Below are 22,994 nucleotides of genomic sequence, written 5' to 3' on the forward strand. Positions count from 1 at the left end.
TTTTCTCTGACTCCTATTATACATATATCAAAAAAAAGGGAACCATTGCATGTTGAAAGATCTTTCAGAGTACAAAAGTCACAATATAAGAAAGAAAAAAAAATTTCACATCGTGTATGTGAATAATCTTACTCTTTATAAAATAACTAGAACAAAAGACGCAAAGATAGATATTTAGATATAAGTAGAAAGAGAGAGGGAGAGAGGATGTTCATTATAATCCAAAATTTGAAGGCAAGATATTATCAATACGGTAAGGTTTGAAGAGGAGGGAAACCAAGGAATGCAAAAGTGAACTTATGTTCTTCTCTTATTATGGGAGATAGCAGGATTCTGGGCATGCTACCTTAAAATATGGCATCTTTGCATATTAAATATCAATGTTTTAAGGTGAAAGAGTGTGTATAAAATATATAAAAAGAAAAGAATATTAGTATAAATACAGAAAACAATAATATATCCATAAGGTAAGAACCTTCTGCATGCATCTCTTGATTACTGATAGGTGAATAGATTAAATATTAGCAACAATGTAGTTGAAATAAACAACACAATTAACAAGTTTGCCCTTTAGATATAAAGGGAATTCTCATCCATAATTTAGATAGTATACATTTTTCTTAAGTGTATAGAAATAATATAAAACATTCATAAATTATGCCAAAAAGAAACTTCAGAAAACTTCTAAATAGGTACTATATATATATCATGTCTGAGAATAATAAAATAAAGTCAGAAATTAATAACAAAAACAAGTTAAAAACCCCTACTTCCTTGAAATGAAGGTACACATATGCTCAAAGACTCATACTGATACGTATTTCATGGTTTAAGGAGAAACCATAATGAAAATTTTAAATGACAATCTGAATGATTATGAAAGATAAAAAGGAAAATCTTAGGAAAATAATAGAAGTTATAAAAAGAACTAATGAATATAAAGAACTGAATTTTAATATATTTTATATGACATTTTATATTTCACATAAAATATTATAATATTTTATATTTTAATATTTTGATTTTATTTACTTCCATCTGGTGCAAACATATTTGAAAGAGTTACATCTTTTTGGCAAATTGAAATTTTTAACATTTTACTTATGGATATGATGTAACCTAAAAAATGTAGTAAACTTCGTTGGATGGACTCAATATTAGAGTGGAAATGACAGAATATTAAACCTTTGAACTTGAGGATAGATCAATAGAATTTACCCAAACTGAAAAACTAAGAGATAATAAACAAACAGAACAAATCTCAGGAACTGGGACAATAATAAAAGAGCTAACACTTGAATCATTATAATCATTATAACATTTGAAACATTATAATCATTGAAAAGAGAGTGAAGCTGAAAGAGTATCCAAAGAAAAGAACAGCTAAATATTCAAGTTTACTGAATGATCTAAAACTACAGGTTTAGGAAACCTAGCAAATTCCAAATGGGATAGAACCAAAGAATTCTACTCCAAGACACATTGTAATTAAACTTCTGATAACTAAAAATAAATAAAGAATTTAAAAGCAGTTACAGAATAATTAAATATTACTTACAGGGAAAGACCAATCTGAAAGACAGTGAATTTTTCATCTGAAACCATAGAGATCAAAAATCAGCATGGCATTTTTCAGGAGCTGAAAGAAAAGAATTGCCAACCATGAATTCTGTATATATACTCATCTATATACATACTCTTCATGAATTAAAGCCAAATATAGACATTCTCAGATGAAAGAAAACTAAGGGAATTTGGTGTTAGCAAACTTACTCTTACTCTAAAGGAAGTTCTCTAAAAAGAAAGAAAATAACAGAAGAAGATTGGTAATTCATACAGGAAAAGAGAACACCAGAATAGCACCAGAATAAGTAAAAATAGGGGGAATGTGATAAACTATCTCACTTCTCATGAGTATTGCAAATTATATTTGATGGTTGAAACAAATACTATAGCACCATCTGAAGTGATGCTCAATGTATTTAAGAAAATATTTAAGACAATTATATTTTTAAAGTGCAAAATGGTGTAGGATGATAAAAATTTTCATCATATGCCAGCATATTTATTTAAAAATACATTTTTTCCACTAAATTGAACTACTGCTTTCCATATATTAGCTTCCATACATGAGGATCTAATCAGGCTTCTCTATTCTGTGACTCTGAGCTACACTAAAATTATATTTATGGGATTAGAGTGTGCACTGATATGTGGCAGTCTTTCATTATTGCTGTTTTTGTAGTTATCTTCTTTCGTATTTGCCCTTTGTTTGAAGTTTAAATTTTACTTTGTCCAAATTAAAAAAAAAAATTCCAGGTTGTACTAGAATTGGCATTAAATGCTCATGTTAATATAGGCAGAATCAAATATTATATTAACTCTTTTCATCTAGAACATTTTATACATTTCAGTTTACTCATCTCTTCCTTCAGGTGACTTGAAGTGGGTGTATCCTGGTTAGACTGCAGAACCAGATTTTTATAATACAATATTTTGTCAAATTAGAAGGTTATATGAATTGTGCTGCCATTTACTGAGCTGGGTAATGTAGGAGAAATGAAAAATATGTTCCATCTTGAGAGATAATACTTGTCTGATATAATAGAAATGGCAGATGACACAAGTGGAATTGATGGCTCATTTTCCAAGTGTTTTAAATAATAGAATATCATTTTGGCAAGTTAAATGATTTAACATGAATTAATGTAGTCTTTGCATATAAATTAAAGATGTAATTAAATGGGATGGAGGACATTTTGTTTGACAGTCATTTGTATAAAATATGAGGATTTTAATTGACCCCTAGCACCTTACAAGATAGTTGGATTTGCTGTGCTGAAGTATGCTGATGGTATAATCAGAGCATATTAGTAGAGGGTATCCCAGTCAAGACAAGGAATAAGCCTGTGAAGGGTTGATAATATTTGGAAAATACTTCCAGTTATTAATCATATAAGAGTATTTTCAGAAGGGGGTGAAAAGGGATATGAAAGTCTTAGGAAACAGGGCATAGGGTGTTCAGAAAATAGAGATGTTAAATAGGAGAAGGGAAACTAGATTGGAGAAGTAGAACTATGAAGGACATGAAAGCTGATTTTAAATATTTGAAAATCTATTACAAGAAAATAAACATTCACTTTTCCTATAGATTTAGATTTTAAAGGGGACAGTTAAGTTGAATTAAAAAAAAGAATTTGCCACTGTTTCCAGTCTTGGTGTAGGACTGAATTTGTTTTAAAATGCTAGTATCAAATAAAATTTAAAATAATTCTTCATCGTATTACTTGAAAAACATTAAAAGTGATTAAATTCATAATTCTGAGTAACAGTTTAAATTCTCTTTCCTGTAATTTCTGTTGTTTATAGCTACCAAGTGCCCTGGAGATTCCCAATCTTATTACTCTCCCAACAACTTGCTAGACAGTGCTAGCTGTTTTTCCCACTTGTTTCAGCTCTTCATTAAATAGATGGATTTATTTACTTTTCTCTTAGTTATTCTCTGAGAAACAGGACAGCCCAAGAGCTGATCAAGCAAATAAGAACCTTTCTCCATGTTTGGGTTGGGAGTAGTTTTAAGGCAGGGATATGTTTGATAATACTCATATATCATTGTCTATGGTACATGAGAGATACAACTCTCTATGAAAGTGTGAAGGAGGAAAAAAATCTTTTTCTCTACTCATTTGGGTTCTCTAGCTACAGTCTCGTAAATTAGACTCACAAAAGACAAATTAACAAGAGAAAAAACAAACACATTTATTAACATGTGCATCATGCATACACATGGGAGCACTCAGAGATGAGTAATTATTCAAAGGGGTGGTTAGAATTTGGGCTTACATAGCATCTTAACAGAACAATACATTTCTAAAGAAACAAAAAGTGAAAGAAAGAGGACTTTGAGCATCTAGTTGTCAGCAAATTGTTAGAAGGTAAATATAAAGCAAATATATTGGGGATACTTAATAAGCAAATACTAATGGTAGATTAAGGTTAATTTTAACAAGCTTTGTTATGTAGATTCCTCTGGTGTGGTCCTTGAGCTGATAAGAGTCCAGAGTTGTCTCCAGTGATTAACTTCTGTCCTTCCAGCTTGAGGAGGGGATAGACACTATTTCAAATTTATGTCCTACTTTTAGGCAATTGGTAAAGGCAGAGTTTTTCTTGTATGTTTCTTCTCAATTGCTTTTAGCTCAAAATAATCCTTATGCCACAGTAGCATATTATATGGGGGTGGAATATTCTACTACCCTTTAAAACTTTTAGGCTTTTTATGACATATTGTACTCTCTATCATATTAACCTTTAGGAAAATTCTAAAACATTTATTAGCAGTACTGTAGAAAAGATTATTTCTGAACACAATAAATGATAAATTTTCTTCAAACTTTTTCCCATACCAAAAATAGCATAACTGTAACTTATGTATATTTACCTTAAAGATTGGGGAGCGTTATTTCCTATTACTTGAAAGGAGAGCTAGTACAATAAAGGCATTATGATTTATTTACTTTTTAAAAGAAAGTTAATAAAATCCATCCATATCTTTCCTTTTGTTGCTGTTTCTTATTAAAGCTTAGGACTGGATTTTGTATTATTTTTTTCTTCCAAAGCATCCTGGGTTTCTTCTAACATTATGTATTTCAAGATAAATACAAGATATAAAGTATGGTGGTATTTATCTGATAACTATCATAAGCATAACAAAGATTTTTTTTTTTTTTACTTTTTAAATAAACAAACCATTTTATAAATTTAATGACCTTTGTAAGGCTGTATTTTGATCCTAAATTTTTCTAGTATGATGGCTTTAACTTTGTGGTATACATGTATTGTGTGGAATGAAGGCATTCATTCTATAATTAAAACATTGATTTGTAGCAACTAAAATGGAGCAGTTCATTGTCAATCTAATTATTTCCTACATCTTGTCAACTGACCCTGATAGTGGTAACCTCAATTACATGATGCTGTATACATACATTGTTGACAATGATTGATATATACAAGTGTCATTTTGGCATTTTTAAACTTAAACGTCAGGAACAACATTATATAAATGAAGTATGGAAGATATTGCAAGCTATTAAAACTAACACAATATATTTGATCCATATGAAATAGTCAATCAAGAGAATTTCAAATTTTAAAATATTTTACCTTAATTGCAGAGATTTTTAAACTAAAAAAGTAGTTATTAACATTTGTATTTCATTTTATTTTATTTCAGCCAATGAAGTCAGAAACTTAGAAACGTTTTACATCTTTTAAAATGTCACACTCGAAATCACTTTAAATTAGGCATTTTGTTAATTTCATGCAAGAGATTACTTGAAAATTTTCTAGTGAAACTTGAAATTTTATTAATTTTTAAAATGTATACTTTATCTTATTCCCTTAAGTAATTTAGAGAGCAAGGTTAATTCTTACCACAGAGTTTTGCAATACAAAATATATAATACCATATGAATTTTTGAAATTATGCTACAAGTTCTATCTTTAGGTCTATCTTTTTAGTTTAACTTACACTTTTACAAAATGTTCTGGGGAAAGGCAAAAATCAAATAAAAGCTGACATGAGGAAAATATCTCAATGTGTCATAAAAATAAAGCATATTTAGCACTAGTGGGAGAAGATATACCTATTTATAGATCTCCTACAATCATTTAACAAGGGAAATAGGTAATCAGCATTGGCCTATGAAGTTTTCCAAAGAGAAAGTAGTTTTCTTTAGTAATTAAGCATTTTCTGTCAAATTATGATATCAGTGTAACTCAATCTGCTTTAAAAATGCATATCCCATTCCTCCTACACTTCTCTAATTTTAAGCAGGTGATTTTCCAACCTTATAGAATAGCAGATCATTTGAGGCATAGCTGATATGCACACATACACATTTCATAAGAATTTAACATGTAAATAAAAGTGATTTCCTCAGAGAGGATTTGCAGTTTTAGAGAATAAGTCCAGCTGGTGGCTGGGGAGGAAAGGAAATTTGTCTAATAAAAACAAACTAAATTCTGAAATATGCAGCATTGCCTTCTCTTATTCAATTCTCCATAAGTGCTCTAATATAGCCACAGGCAGGATTCAGTGTCTGACTCAGGGGTCAAAGGGAAATGCAGTGGCTGTCTTTCTAAAGCTGTTGTTGTTCAAATTAGTCTGCCTCATGGGGAAGCCAAGTGCCTTCTACGTGGCATCATCCTGAATTCTAAATTTTGGTACTTTAGGCATAAATTCAATATAACCAGAGAGGAAACATTTGAAAGATATTTGAGATAATATTTTATATCTTATGGAAGAAATTAATTTGTAGATTTTTTAAAAAATGTATAACCATCCCCACCATTTTTAATGATCTTGTCATTAAAGATCTTAAAGTGTTTATAAACCAGAGAGAAAAATACTATGTGTGAAACTTATCAGGATTTCATAGACCTGTGGCATCAAATTAATTTATCTTTTGCTTTAAATTGCTCATCAGGCAGAGCATTTCAAAATGCAATAGTAAGAAAAAGAATGCATGTGTACCTACATATATATTCATCTTAGGGGTTTGTGTGGGTGTGTGTGAGTTTGTGTGTGAATGTATTTACTAGCTGGTCCTACTGAGGTCCATAATTCATGAATTTTGTTACAGCATTCCTAATGAATGCAAAGGGCCAGACACTTATTCAGGATAGTTTAGTTAAGTGCATATGTGTGAGCTGGGTTAGTCCAAAAGCAATTCAGTAAGTCACAACAACGAGCTAAACTTGAAATCATCTTGTGGCCTAGCTCAGGGACAAAAGTAGAAAATTGCATATTTGAGAAATCTCAGGAGCAGGTGTTTTGGGGTTATTATAATAGTATTTCTTCATTAATAAGATTTAACCATTTTTTGGTCCTTGTTTCTCTTCATTTGTTCCCTCCTTGAAATCTTTTCCCCTTGCTTCTATTCCATATACCTTATCTACGCCATAGCATTTTCTAAATAATTGGTTATGTCACTTTAAATTTTGGTTTACTCATAGCCTATGATCTAATGCATTTTCTCAATCTGTCTATTCACTATTTAGTAATTACATGTTTCTCTCATTATTTCCTAATACAATGTTCTGAAAAGTGAGACTTAAGCCAATTTGGGAATAGATATTTCACACTGTGCCCTCTAGTGATCTGGCAAACCTAGTGAATAGGTATCCTTACCTCAGGTATCCACTATTGGTCCAGTTATTTCCAGATGGGCTACAGGAGTGGAGAATTCACATGCAAATTTGGCTTCTAGGGCTACCCATCAGTAGGGACTACAGACAGAAACATTTTTATCATCAGGGATTGAATTATGACAGGCTAGGCAATTATCCTGTATGTACTTTCTGAAATTATGAGCTTAAAACTCTTGTTCTCTCACTGAACAAAATAAAAAGACAAATATTGCCTGCACTGGCTTTCTCTTACAAGAAGTTATGGAGATTTGAAAATAAATTTGCCAACACTTAAGCCATTTGCTAAGATTTATCAAAGAAGAGCCTTGGTCTACTCTGCTTTCTCTCAGTGAGAAGGCGTTAAAGAGAAGTTGCTGTATCACAAGTTAAGGATGAGCTCCTCTGACTTATGGAGAAAAGGAGCATTGGGGATAGTGATTCTTAGCAAAAACAAAAACAAAGCAATGTATCCACAACTACTACTGAAAAGTAACCTGAAGACTCAAAATCACCTTTGTAAGATTTCAGTTATCATAAAACAGGAAAAAAGAAAAAAAAAAGAGGATATTTGAGAGAAAGGAGTTTATATCAGCATTAAGAGACCATAGGATAAAATGTGCATTCTTTATATTAAAAAAAATAAAGACTATATAAACTAATTTTGTTATGTAAGGGTAGTCAGCTAGATAGAACAATCATAAAAGGAGTAACTAGAATTCATACAACCAGACAAACAATTGGAGAGAATCATCTAGTTTGGTGGCACAGGGCTCAAGTGAATGCAGGAGGGTTGTGCATCATGACCACTAGAGCTGTAGATTAAAGTCTGCATTCTGGACTGTGGCACTTCCTTCCCTATCCTCTGTGATTTCCAGGATACTCAAGTATCCTAGCATTTTCCTGCTCAGCAGAATACGGGAGAATCCTTTGCAGAAGCAGAATTGCTATGCTGATATTGACATTTATGGGGAAAGTTCCATGACTCAGGCAGGGAAGAATAAGAAAGGTATTAAGAGAAAGATCTGAATCTTGAAAGTGAAAGAGAAGAAACATAAAAATTAAAGATAAGTTAGAAAATTACAGGTGAGCAAAGAGAAAAATGCTGTTGGTATTAATAACAAAGTCCCAGTACTGCACAGAGAAACAGAGCAAATGACAAATGACAAAAGGCTGTCTTTTCTCCACTGTATATTCTTGCCTCCTTTATCAAAGATAAGGTGACCATATGTGTGTGGGCTTATCTCTGGGCTTTCTATCCTGTTCCATTGATCTATATTTCTGTTTTTGTGCCAATACCATTGTATTGTATTAGTAAACTCTCTTATACACTGTGTATTGATACACTGCCCTCTCTTTCCATGTTTCCTATTCATTTGCCCTAATAAAGAAATCACAGGTTTTCAGAGCAGCTACATTGAGTCTATTGCATTTAAACTTGAACATTTGTTTGTTTGTTTGTTTGTCTATAAAATTAAAACTATTTTTTTGTTAATGTTGGGGACCATGACAGGATGAAAAGGATGGAAAGAAAGGAGGATGAGGAAGAAATCTAAATCGCAAATATTTACCTTACCTGTAGGTGATGATATGTATTATTAATCTACTGTTACATGTGAATACTCAATGATTTAATGTATATTTTAAAATATATATAAGCTGGGTTGAAGATACTCCTTGGTCTGGTTTCAGACTATCTGGTGTCAAATCCTGACTCTGTTACATACTAGCTTGAACTAGCTATTTGTCCCATCTGTGCTCTTCAACATTGAGGATAATAATGAAAAACACCTCATACTGTTTTTATGAGACTGAATGCTTGTAAGCCCAAAATTCATATGTTGAAATTTAATCCCCGTTACAATGGTATTGGAGGTGGGGCCTTAGCAAGATGATTAAGTCATGAAAGTAGAGCCCCCCTGAGTGAGATTAGTGCTCTTATAAAAGAAACCCCCAGAGAACTCCCTTTCCTCATCTGCATGTGAGGACAGAGTTGAAAGAGGTCGTCTATTAACAAGGAAACAGGTTTTCACCAAGACTGCCGGTGCCTTGATCGTGGAATTCCAAGGCTCCAGAACTATGAGAAATACATTTCTGTTGTTTATAGGCCACTCAGTCTGTAGCTTTTTGTTATAGCAGAACTAAGGCATGAGAAGTAAATGAGTCATCTTTACAAAGCTCTTAGAACAATGTATGGCACACAGTAAGACTATATGTTTGTTAAAGTAATAAATATTTTAAAGTTAAGTATTAGATGCAAATTTGAAAAGAAAATATAAACTAAAATTGAAAGAATTATTTTCACATATAATATCAAGCAACTTACGTGTGTATGCAATTTTTCTACTATATATAAAATATGCAAACATTTCTGTCAATATTAACAGATAATAGTAGTTAAACAGCTCAAAGAATTTTGCCAATCTTTATACTTGTAATTGTTTGAAATCAATTATCCTGTACTAAGATGCATACTGTATAAAGAGAAATTTATTTTTATATTTTCTTAATATTTGTTGTCTCTTATAGGGTATTTCATGTACCTTGAAGTATATGGTTAATCTATAACTTATAGGTCTTAAAAGTCCCATTTTGTGCTTTTATTTAAAGAACACATAATACAATAAATACACAATAAAACTTGTATGCTTTAACTGTCATTTGTGATATTTATAACTGGCTTTTTTATTTATAATTGGATCATTACTTTTTCTAAAACTTGCACATTAGCTAAAAGTCATTATAATATTCCAATTACTTTTCATATTTATCTTGTTTGGATTTAAGCAATTTTTAAATTACATATTTTTATGTAATTAGAGCCTCCACATAGATTTTAATCATTCTAATCATGCATAAAATTTTTAAAAATGTATAGACTTATAATGATCTGTGAAATTCATATTCTAACATTCTATTTTAATGTTAATAATTATTAATAATGTCTTAATAATGTTTCTCATTATTATCTACAGTAAACAATCTTTAAGAATAAAAATGCCTTTTCTCTGCATCGATAAGTCAAACCCACCTATAAGAAAAAAATACTAAAAATATACATTAGTGAAATAATCACCTATCTGAACACTTTTAGATATCCATAAAAAGGGCATTATTTTGTGCAATAATAATAATTAAATGCTGATATTAGTACAAAGCTTCCAGAAATTTTTAAAAATAAAGGTCAAGAAAGGCTATTTCACATTGTTTTCTCTTTCATTTATACAGAAACCTCTTTTGAAATCTTAAGGATAATAAAATTTACAGTTAAAGTGATACATTTAACTCATAAAAGTAACTGATAATATTTTTCTAGATATTTAGAGTACATCCATTCACTTCAATCAAATAATAGGAAAGAATATTTGTATTTGAATAAAATAAAGTTTAGAATATGTTCATACAGTTTTTAAAATCATCACCACCATATTTTCCTTCCTCTCTTTTCCTTCTCCTCCTCTTCTTTCTTATTCAGTTATCCATGCTAACAAGCAATTACAGGACCTAATATGTATCTCAGATCTAACTATACCACTTAGTATTAGAGTCACACTAAGCTTCGATTGTCGCCAAAATCACCTTAGTCTTTCAAATCACATTATCTGTGACTATGCCATCATTGCCTAGAATACCAAGGCAATAACACCTCTTTTTTCAAGCCCAGGTTTATATCACTCACTCTGTGGTTTGCCTTACATCTTGGTGCTCCCAGAACACTTGATTCAAATCTCTGTTATATGGTATTGTATATTTCTGACAACAAGTAGATCGTGAGCTCCTAATAGGGATAGAGACATAAATTATTTATCTTTATATTCCCAGCAGTTATCATAGCTCCTGTCACATAACAACCACTTGATAATTTTAGATAAATAAATACACTGAAGATGACAATTTAATATAAGTGCTGTTTTTTACATTGATATAATTAATTGGCTATGAGAAAACCTAAGTATTTGAACAATAGTATCTACATTAATTTTTAACAAAGATATATTAACTACATTATAATAGTAAATTAAAATCCTATATGGTCCCAAAACGTGATAAAGGAATTCTACATAGAATTGGCTTAAAGATAAAGATAATTCTTTTCTAGAGAGAAGCTAAAATATACTTTGACATATTCTGTTTTAGAAGATACTACACAAAAACAAATATAAAGCCCCAACAAATTACAATAATCATAAAATATTTACTTACTTTCTTATCAATGAGTAAAAATCAACAACAAAAGGGAGGTCACTATAGTATACTTTTGCCAATAACATTCACCAATAAAATTATCATAAAAATGCAAACTATCAAAGATAACATTTTTAATTTCCTGCATAAAATGTCCACACATGGCTTCTTCCATAAATTATTTTTCACCTCTAGGCTAAAATAATAATGGAATGTTGTAAGATGAAATTCAAAATTATTGAGATACCTGAAACATATTTGCTTCAGGAAGTTTTTTTTTACATAATTTATAAATCTTAAATAAAAAGATGACTTCACTAGATTCATCAGCCTCATTCTGGGTCACCATGATCTAAGCAGAAAGTAAGCTGTACTATTAAGGAAGACTCTTGATTCCACCATTTACTAGATGTGTAATCTTAGGCAATATGTTAATCCTCTTTGTCTCATTTAAACTTTTCCTGTCTATAAAATAAAAATACTTATAGTATCTTTATAAAGAGAAAATGAAATAGAATGAAACTAGCACAAAACTCTCCCTGGCACATGGCTGAGCTAAAATAGATTTCAATAATAAAATTTAAATTAAAAAGTTTGTGTTCAAATAATATTTTTTAAAATTTCTAATCTCCACTATTTCATCATTGTTCATTTTAAAAGAAAACATTTATATGTGGTTATATTTGCTTGCTAAGAAATCCTTAATGATTTGGGCAATGTCTTCATTAAGGGAGTCCCAAATTATTATGATCTCCTTTACCATCATCATGTATACCTTCCAAGGTCCCCTAACATTTTTATAATCTGTATTTATTTTTTAAAATGTGTGTATCTAAAATTCTCTAGCATCACATTTGAAGTACCCTAGCTTGCTGAAGTTAGGACATAGTTGTCAAAGACGGTATCAAGCATACACTACAACAGTTTGGGGCTACAACATTTCACATTCTTAAAATAGCTGTCTGTCATCTCCCTCTCTGGTCTCTGCCAAAGTTTTGAAAGTTTGAAATTGTAGCCTTTATCTCAAGCCTTAAACGTTTTTCTCAGGGTTTTTCTTGATTTCAGGCAGGCCTTATAAAAGTTTGTTTTATACTACCTCAAGCAAGGGACAAATAAAGTTTACCTTTTATAATCTAAGAAAATAAGTTTTGTTGTGCAAGTTGATTGTATGAGCATTATTGAAAATACATAATAGAATACATTAAGTGGCATTTATTTTTGTATCCCAAGAGAGCAAAATGTAAATTATAATTATTTACTCATTAGTGAAGAGCTGATGAAATCATCTATTTGTCATCTACTTTTTTAAACTTTCAGCTATTTCTCCTCATCTATTTGTTTTTTGCCAATAGTTCAGTCTTTCTTTCCAATCCCTGCCTTCCTAAATTGGGTGATTCCAAAGTCTATGTTAATGTTCTGCCCAACACATGACTTTTTGATTTCCAATCTTTCTTGGCCTCTTCATTGTTAATAAACGTCCCCAGTTCATGTCTAGCACCAGTCATTAGATTTACAAGCTGAGGTTTTATAACTGCTTCATCTCCAAAATGTCTAACTTAAGTATCCCTTCTCCTACAACGATCGTCTCTAAAAAATATGTCTATTGGCCCTGGGAGAAGATAAGCCAATATCACTTCAGTTTCCCTTCAAGAGCCTGGTAATCTGACCTATAATATGGAAGCTATGTTTTGTTTCTTATGAGATTTTAATTTTTCATTTATTAAGAAATCCAAACCTGACAGTACACATGCAAACCTATACTTAAATAAATAAAAAGTTAAGATACTCTTAGTTCAATCACAGGTTCTTCATCAAAAATAAAAGCAAAATATGAGAATACAACCAAAGTTATAAAAATGGCCTCATGTCAGTAATAGATGAATCTTATAATTATGTCTCTTGGAATTTAAGAAATGTTTTATGCTGTAAGCCACTACACTAACTTTTTAAATTATCCATCACAAAACTTTAAATAATAAAAAATGTATAACCATATGGCAAAATCTAATCTAATTTTGTCATTTGAATATATAATGTTTTCTCTCTGTTACATTTTCATGTATAATAAATATGCATTCTTTTATACTATGGTGTATCTCATTCATGAGAATTTGCTTGACAAAAGTGAATCAGTCTGCATTAGGAGGAATCAAAGCTTCTTTTATACTGATTGAATGTATTCATATATGTTTCTCACAGTCCTGCAATCACTTACCAAAGGCATCATCTATGTGGACAGCTCTTGGATAAGAACTGTTCAAGTGATAATCCATGTGACCCAATTTTTAAATGTGAGTGATACATTCTCTTATAAACTGACAGGTCCATATCTGTGTAAACAATTCCATTTGAAAAAACTTATATATTAGGTTTACTTGTTCGATTTTATGTAAAATTTGATCTTATATTTGGAACTTGAAAATTGTCTTTAGTTTCTTCTCTTTTTTTTTTCCCAAATAAAGCAATTGATGTTAGCCTTTGCACAACTATTACACTAGAAACTCTTAACTTATTGGCCGCATCTTTCTTTTTCTCATTTACCACAGCTATTCGGATATTAAGTCCATAATTGCTACCTCCTTACCTTATATGCATCCTTCCTTCCTGATCCATCTCCACTGCCACTGTCTACAAGTCCTCATCTCACCTCATCTATTTCAATTGCTTGTTAATTGGCTTGATTGCATTCAGTCCATTGACATAAGCATTGACAGTGATCTTTCTATAATTCAAATCTGATCACATACTCCTCCATCTTAAATACATTTGATGATTATGCATCACCAGAAAAAATAGTTTAATTTCTTATTCTGACATAATATAGTCTTAATAATCAGGCCTCATCTTAAGTTTGCTTCCCAACTTTCTTTTCCTTCATTTATTAACTAAATTCTTACTCCAATCAAATTAATACCCAAAGTTCTTTCATAAGTTATAATATCTCATAATTTATAATAGCTTTTAAATGTGCTCTTCTCTACACCTATATTCTGTTTTCCCTAGTAAACTTCATCTTCACATCACAGATGTCTTGTACTATATTCAAAATATATAATTTACTCATATATTCTTTTAGTATATTTTTAATTAGACAATTTCAAGGTTTCTACCTAAAATCTCACTAGATTTTAGTTCACAGCAACAAAAGGTATGCTTATTTCTATATCTCCCAGAACTGTATTGCAATATCTTCTGTGTTTTAGTTCGTTTGCCGGTTTGCTTGTTTATTTTATAAAGTTATATTTTTCAACAAAGAAATGTGTGCAGTTGCTAAAACTAAATATTAAAATGCCTTTAGTGAAATGTGGCAGACCTCACTTCCACTCTTCCTCAACTTCAGATTCACTATGTAGAAAAGTATTTTCACCTATTCCTGCTGAGCCAAACTTCTGAATTATGTTTATATCCCCCACTATTTTTAATATATTAGCTATAGACATTATCTACTGATTCTCTCTGCAGAAGGTGGGAATCGGTTAACACTATGTACTTCATTCTCCTGTGCTCCTCCTTCTGAAACAGGAGGGAAGGGAGCAAGGCACAACCTCTAAAAGAATGACATAGCACTTCAGGATATGACATAAACTGGTTAGAGCCAAGATAGCAGAAGAATCAACTTCCAGCAGACCTTGAGCCTCATTATACGCTCATTGTAATACATTAGCATGCTAAATGACATATCCACTAGTGCCATGACTGTTCTGAAGCTGACCATAAAAGGCCAAAAAGTGGGCAGTGGCCCAATTCCTAGAAATCTCTGCCCTTTCTCCAAAATAGTTGGAATAATCCTCCCACTCATTAGCCTATGAAATTACCCAGCCCATAAAAACTAACCACCCCATATTTTGGGGTCTCTCGCCTTCTGAGATGGCCCACACTCTGTCTGTGGAGTGTGTTTCTCCCAGGGCCACTCTCACCTTTTGAGACGGACCGCATTCTGTCTATGGAATGTGTATCTCTCTAAATAAATCCACTTCTTACCTATCACTTTGTCTCTCACTGAATTCTTTCTGTGGTGAGACATAAAGAACCTAAGCTTCATTAAGTACTGACAACAGGTATGTGATCTCAATTAAAGGACAGTGGGTTCAAGTCCCATTATGGGGTTTGGCTGGGTCCGAGTCCTGGCTGGTGGGTTCAAGTCCCTATCTGAGTTGTGCGGTTTCACTTCCATTTTAAAATTCAACCTATTAATTATTTTTTGTAAAGAAATATACATCCTGAAAAGTTAATTTTGATTCACAACAGTTTATCTGTAATGTAATAATTTATTAGAATGTTAAGGCATTGATAGATATAATTATTTGTAATACTATGTTAGGTAACAGTACATGAAAAATTTTAAAGGTTTTAATGCTGGCCTCTGAGATCTACCAATCTATACCATAAACTTTCAGGGTGATAGCAGTAAAAACAAACAGCTTATATTGCATATGCAGAGGAGGGAAACTTGTCACCCCAAAATGTCTCTTTGGCATGCAGATTATTTTGAACTGAAAACAATCAAGATCCAAAAGACTCACGAAGAAACTTTGACCTTCCTCCTCATTGTTTAAAGAATGCAGTTAAAGGACTTGTTCCAGGAAGGGAGCTACCACCATAGATAACTATAGTATGGGCAGAGAGGGAACAAAGTCTGTGGTTAAAATTCCTCTCTTTGTCCTATTATCTCTGCATGGTCCAACAAACATTTGTTTACCAAGCTTTTGCGTTTCTATCTCCATGGCAATTGCCTTCCTCTCCTTTGAAGTCTCAAACCACTATCCTCTTTTGTCTTTAGCTGAAGATGGTATTTAAGGTGAGGCTTTCAGCCATTTTAGACAGTTACTCAGTTCTCCGGGGTCCCTCTCATGTATACATGTTATTAAGCTTTTGTTTTATTTTCTCCTGTTAATCTGTCTCATGTCAATTTAATTCTTAGACCAGCCAGAAGAACCTAGAAGGGTAGAGGAAAATGTCTTCCTCCCCAACAGGTACATACTGAATGACTATAAGGTATAGATTTGTGAATGACTCTGAGGCTATGGAATTTATAACTATAAGTATAATTTTAGGTTAGAAGTCACTTTTCTACAGCACATTTACATTTGATGAGCAGTTGATTTTTTAATAATCTTGCCTCATTGAAAATGATTTTTAAATCCCAAAATAAGTCTAATTTGTATCAATTTTGTTTCTGCAGTTTATTGGTTTTTGTTTGGTTATTTTCCATCTTGCATTTCAATGTGAGTGTCTTAATTCTAAACTAGTTAAATATTAAACTATTTATAAACTTGTATTTATAAAATTGCCCAATGTTCAGAAATAGTGTTCATCAAATACTCTCCTTTTCTCTGTCTTTCTCTCCCTCTCTCCCACTCCCTCCCTCTCTTTCTACTCTCACTTTCTCTCTATCTACCTATCTCTATGTACTTCTCTCCCTCTTCAGCCCCCACTCTATCTAATCTTGTCTCTTTTCTTTATAAATATTCAGACTAAGTAGATTTAGTCCTATATATGGGTAATATTTTTAGAGGTTTGTTGACTTTTGAACCCTTGAATTTATATTTTATCCCAAACCACTATTAGGAGCATATTATAAATTACTTATTTATTTATTTTTGCAATAGAAATTCAGTTAAAAATAATAGATTTGAAGCCCTAGTGGAAGATAAGATTATGCTAACAGCTTCATGTTTAAAATTGGCTTTCTTTTCTTTTACACAGCAAACCATAGCTTTCAAATGCATTTTGCTTCTGGCAATGCCAACTTTTACCTATCACTTCTGATTAAAAATCATGTGTCCCTTGTGTATGTGTCCTATGTGCCTGCATACTTTATTGGAATAGTTGAGAAACATAGCTCCTATTTATATTTTATTTGATTATTTCATCTTTCCTGAATAATTTTGTTGGAAATTCCAGAGAATAGGAAACTTAACAGACAAATAAACTTTTAATTTATATATTTCAATGAACGCATTTTGGATCTGGATTATCCTTTTCTGTTTTTGATAAATAAATGTATACATGTTTTATAATAAATCCCTTCACTAACTAACAGAAATATCTGAATTTGTGTTTCAGAATAAATTTTGTTTTACAAAAAATGTTCTCAATGTCCCCAATAACATACAGATGACTTCTGTTATCATTGTACAAATGCAAAAATGACAAATAGTGGACAGGACAGAAGTTATTCTATGGCATATTTTATTATTCCAAATAATTTCTGAGTATCTTACTGATATGAAATATTTCCCTCAACTTTTGAAGGGGAAGAATGGAAAAAATTTAAGCATTAAATGAATATTAATGTTATTTAATCAAATTTAAATATTTTTTTCCTAAACAAAATATTTAAAGCCTTGGTAATAAAATCATGAATGAATATAAATTTCCATTAAAAATGGCCCATTTGGAACTAACTTTTAAGAAGTAGAAGATAAACCTGCAATACTATTACTGCAATTTAAAAAACTTTTATTCTACTTATAATAAAGCTTCATTTTACTGTAAGCACTTTTCTTAGCTCAATGTTTCAGGTTGTCAAAGGGATTAGAATCTCTCTCTGCTTACTCTGAGGCTCAAGGAAAATTATCAGCATTTATCATTATTCATTACGGAAATGTATATAGAGTTCCAGTTCAAAATGGTGATGTAGAAAGATCCTGAACTCAGATCCCATAGACTCATTGAATTTACAGCTATTTATGGAATGATTTCCCCTGGCAAAAACAAAAAACAAAAAACCTAAGAACTAAAAAAAAAACCAAAAACCTAAAAACTGGCAGAGAAATTCCTTCACACTGGGCAAATGAGAAGGAAACCACATAAAAGCAGATATGAAAGGCTGAGACAGAATTCTGCCATAAAACCCACACCTGGCATGGTGGGCAATCCACAATCAGAAGGGAACTCAAAACCTGGAGCTTCTCTCTGAGGAAAAAATTGTACCCACGTCAGGCACCTCAACTCTTAAGATTGGCACCTGAGACAAGCCCTCCAAACATCTGTCTTTGGAGCTCTGTCTTGTGCCCAGGAGACCCACGGGACTGCGATGAACTGAAGAACCATTTTTAAAGGGCTCCTGTGCAGACTCACCTGCCCCAAGGCCAGCACAGAAGCAGCCTTTTGGAAAGCACCCAGACTTTATGTGAAAGGGGTTCATTTCTTAATTTTAAAGTGTGGTCTGAGGGGAAGGGGCCTCCTGGGATACTCTCTGGGAATGGATGTTGGTGAGTGCCATCTTTCTTCTCTCCCTCTACCTTGCTAAAACTAGTGTGCACCAACTTTTTTTTTTTTTTTCTTTCCAGTGGAGGCCATCTTTCTGCTTCAGCCAGCAGTCACCATCTTCTACGTTCTCCCGCTGCCTTGCTAAAGCTGGTGAATGTCATCGTCTTTTCTCCCTTTCCTTTTTTTCTTCTTCTTGCTTTTTTTATTTTTTAATAAATTTTTAAAATTTTATTTTAGTTATTTTTGGCTGCGTTGGGTCTTCGTTGCTGCATGTGGAGTTTCTCTAGTTGCGGTGAGTGGGGGCTACTCTTCGTTGTGGTGCATGGGCTTCTCATTGTGGTGGCTTCTCTTGTTGCAGAGCATGGGCTCTAGGTGTGCGGGCTTCAGTAGTTGTGGCACATGAGTTCAGTAGTTGTGGCTTGCTGGCTCTAGAGTGCAGGCTCAGTAGTTGTGGTGCACAGGCTTAGTTGCTCCATGGCATGTGGGATCTTCCTGGACCAGGGCTCAAACCTGTGTCCCCTGCATTGGCAGGTGGATTCTTAACCACTGTGCCACCAGGGAAGTCCCACTCTTTTCTTCTTTTATTTTTTCTTTTCTAGTTTTTTCTTTTTTCAGGAGGTGCCATCTTTGGACTCCATCTCTGCTTTGTTTCAGCTGGTAGGTGCCATCTTTATGTTTACTCCAGAGAGAGGCTTCTATACATGTTTGCTGCCCCAAGTTTTATGCTTGGTGACTCAGTTTTTGCTGCCACCCAGAAGACACCCTTTAATCAACTGGAACTGGACACCAGGGGGGCTTGCATTCCTGGGTTTCATGGGATGGTAACAATAAGAGAGTCAGTTGTTGGGAGACTACCACTCCCAAGACACTGCACAGAAAGCAGACTGAAAACACCCCCATTCTTCTGAGAAAGAGGTACATTTGCTTGTCCAGAAGCTTTGTCCTGAAGAGCAGGCTTTTGGTTTGGCACTTTTATAGGGACCTGCAGAGGTGCTCTCAGAGAATGGAGGCTGGTGGATACAATCTTTGTGCTCTCTCTTGCCTCATTCCACCTTGCCAATATCTTCCAGAAAGGAGCTTATACCTTTGTCTGGTGCCCTGATTTTTGCATCTGCTGCTAGGGAAAATATCTACATTGACTGGCTCTGGTATTCAGTGGAGCTTATGCTTGTGGATCCCACAGGATTGTAACCAAAGGAGAAAAAGTTCTTAAACAGCTACTACCCCCAAGGCAAAGCAAGAGACAATGGAACCAAAAGTTCATCTTTCTGTTAAAGAGTTCTTTTAGATTCTAATTATAGGTGCAGCCTAAGGGACTGGCTTCTAATTAAACATAATCTAAGGGCTGACTATAAACCTTTCCTGAGACCTGGGAGGGTAGGCACTATCTTCACACTCTTCTTCTATTATGTTCCAGAGAGCCAACATCTCTCAGAAGGGCGACCTTATACATATTTGGTGCCCCATTTTTTATGTCTGGTACCCTGGTTTTTGTGGTTGCCACACAGGGGATAACACTTGATCATCTGGTCTGGTGGCCAGAGGGGCTTGCATTGCTGGGTGCCACATGACTAACTGGAGAGAAAGTTCTTGGCAGCCTACTACTCACAGGCCACCGCACAGACAGCAAACTGAAACACATCCTCAGCCTTTTGTGAAAGAGGGCTTCTGGAGTTTCAGCTTTAGCGGTAGGCTTCTTGTATGGTAAATATCTAGAGCCTACAAAGGTGCTCTCAGGGAATGTAGGCTGGGGGATGCTATCTTTATACTCACTCTCTACTGTACTACAGCTCACCTGTATCTCCCAGAAAGGACCAACCTTAAACAGTCATCTGGAGCCCTAATTTTTTGTGACTGCTGCCTAGGGAACACCACCCAATCACCTGGTTCTGGGGCCCAGCAAGGTTCACACTTGTGGTCCCACAGGACTGTACTTATTTATATTCTTTAAAAGCTGCTGCCTGATGGTGTGGCTCCCAATCAGCCTGAATCTAGATTCTGACCAACAGCCTCCCCTTTGGACACTGAATGGTCTTGACACACCCTGAGGTGCTATTAAAAATAAAATAGGCTATATGGAAAATTGCAAATGTTTGAGAGACAATTAATACCCAGGGCAGGGTTGAAATACATGTTTCATCTCCTAAACAAGACCAAGCCTTTAAGATTGGGAGAGGTGGCTGTTTTGTCTAATGCATTGAAACCAACACAGAGAGTCAAGGAAAGTGAAGAAACAGAGGAATATGTATCAAATGAAAGAACAAGTTAAGACCTAAAAAAAAAAAAAAAACTTAACAAAACACAGATAAGTGATTCAACTAATAAATAGTTTAAAGTAGTAGTCATAAAGATGCTCACTGAACTCAGGAGAAGGGTGAATAAACACAGTGAGAACTTGAACAAAGAATTTAAAAATACAAGAAAGTTCCAAACAAAAGCCATGGAGCTGAAGAATACAGTAACAAAACTAAAAAATACACTAGAGAGATTCAACAAGAGACTAGATGAAGCAAAGAAAGATTCAGTGAACTCAAAAACAGGGCAGAGGAACTTACACAATAAGAGGAGTAAAAAGAAAAAAGAATTTTAAAAAGTGAAGATACTTAAGGGACTTATGGGACAATATCAAGCAGACTAACACATGCATTATGAGTCCCAGATTGAGAAGAGACTGGGAAAGAGGTAGAAAACTTATTTGAAGAAATAATGACTGGAAATTTCCCTTACCTGGGGAAGGAAACAGACATCCAGACCCAATAAGTTCAGAGAGTTAAAACAAAGAGGAACCCAAAAAGATCCACACCAAGACACATTATAATTAAAATGAAAAATGTTGAAGACAAGGAGAGAATCTAAAGATCGACAAGAGAAACACAACTTATTATGTACGAGGGAACACCCATAAAACTATTAGCAGATTATTCAGCAAAAACCTTCCAGGCCTGAAGGGGGTGGCACAATATATTCAGAGTGCTGAATGAAAAAAACTTCCAACCAAGAATACAGTACCTAACAATGGTATCATTCAGAATTGAGGAAGAGACAGAGTTTTCCATACAATCAAAAACTAAAGGAGCTCATCACCATTAAATTGGCTTTACAAGAATGTTAAAAGAGCTTTTTACACTGAAAAGAAAGGGCACTAATTAGTACATGAAAATATAAATATCACTGGTAAAAGGAAATATATATATAAAGACAGAAGAATAATTACTTATAAAGCTAGTATAAAGGTAAAAAAGGCAAAATAGTAAAAATAACTGTAGCTACAATAATGAGTTAGGAATACAAAAAATAAAAAGATGTAAAATGTGCCCTCAAAAACATAAGATGTATGTGGGGAGATAGCAAAAATGTAAAATTTTAGAATGCGTTCAAACTTAAGTTGCTACCAACTTAAAATAGACTGTTATAAATATAAGTTGTTATAGGTAAACCTATGGTAACCACAAAGCAAAATTTTATAGTAGATACATAAAAGATAATCAGAAAGGAATCTAAGCATACCATTAAGGAAAGTCATCAAACCACAAAGGAAGAAAGTAAGAGAAGAAAAAGGGAACAGAGGTACTATGAAACAGCCAGAAAACAAGTAACAAAATAGCAATAAGTACATATATTTCAATAATTACTTTAAATATAAATGGAATAAATTCTCAAGTCAAAATACATAAAATGGGGCTTCCCTGGTGGCGCAGTGGTTGAGAATCTGCCTGCCAATGCAGGGGACACGGGTTCGAACCCTGGTCTGGGAAGATCCCACATGCCACGGAGCAACTGGGCCCGTGAGCCACAATTACTGAGCCTGCGCATCTGGAGCCTGTGCTCCGCAACAAGAGAGGCCGCGATGGTGAGAGGCCCGCACACCGCGATGAAGAGTGGTCCCCACTTGCCGCAACTAGAGAAAGCCCTCGCATAGAAACGAAGACTCAACACAGTCATAAATAAATAAATAAAAGAACGTGAATTTCTTAAAAAAAAAAAAATACATAAAATGGCTGAATGAATTAAAAAAAAAAGAGACACCTCTATGTTGTGTACAAGAGGCTCACTTTAGATGTAAGCACACACAGACTGAAAGTAAAGAGATGGAAAAATATATTCCATGCAAATGGAAACCAAAAGAAGGCTGAGGTATAGCTACCTAGTCTCACTTAGACAAAATAGACTTTAAAATAAAGACTATAACAAGAGACAAAGAAGGGTTTTACATAATGAAAATTATCAATCCAACAAGAGGATATAACATCTGTAAATATTTATGCACCCAGCATAGGGGCAGCCAAATACATAGCACAAATATTAATAGACCTAAATAGAGAAATTGATGGCAGCACAATAATAGTAGGGGACTTTAATACCCCACTTACATCAATGTCTAGATCATCCAGACAGAAAATCATTAA

The sequence above is a fragment of the Balaenoptera borealis genome (assembly GCF_965194805.1).
Source record: "Balaenoptera borealis genome assembly, chromosome: 5".
Classification (NCBI taxonomy): domain Eukaryota; kingdom Metazoa; phylum Chordata; class Mammalia; order Artiodactyla; family Balaenopteridae; genus Balaenoptera; species Balaenoptera borealis.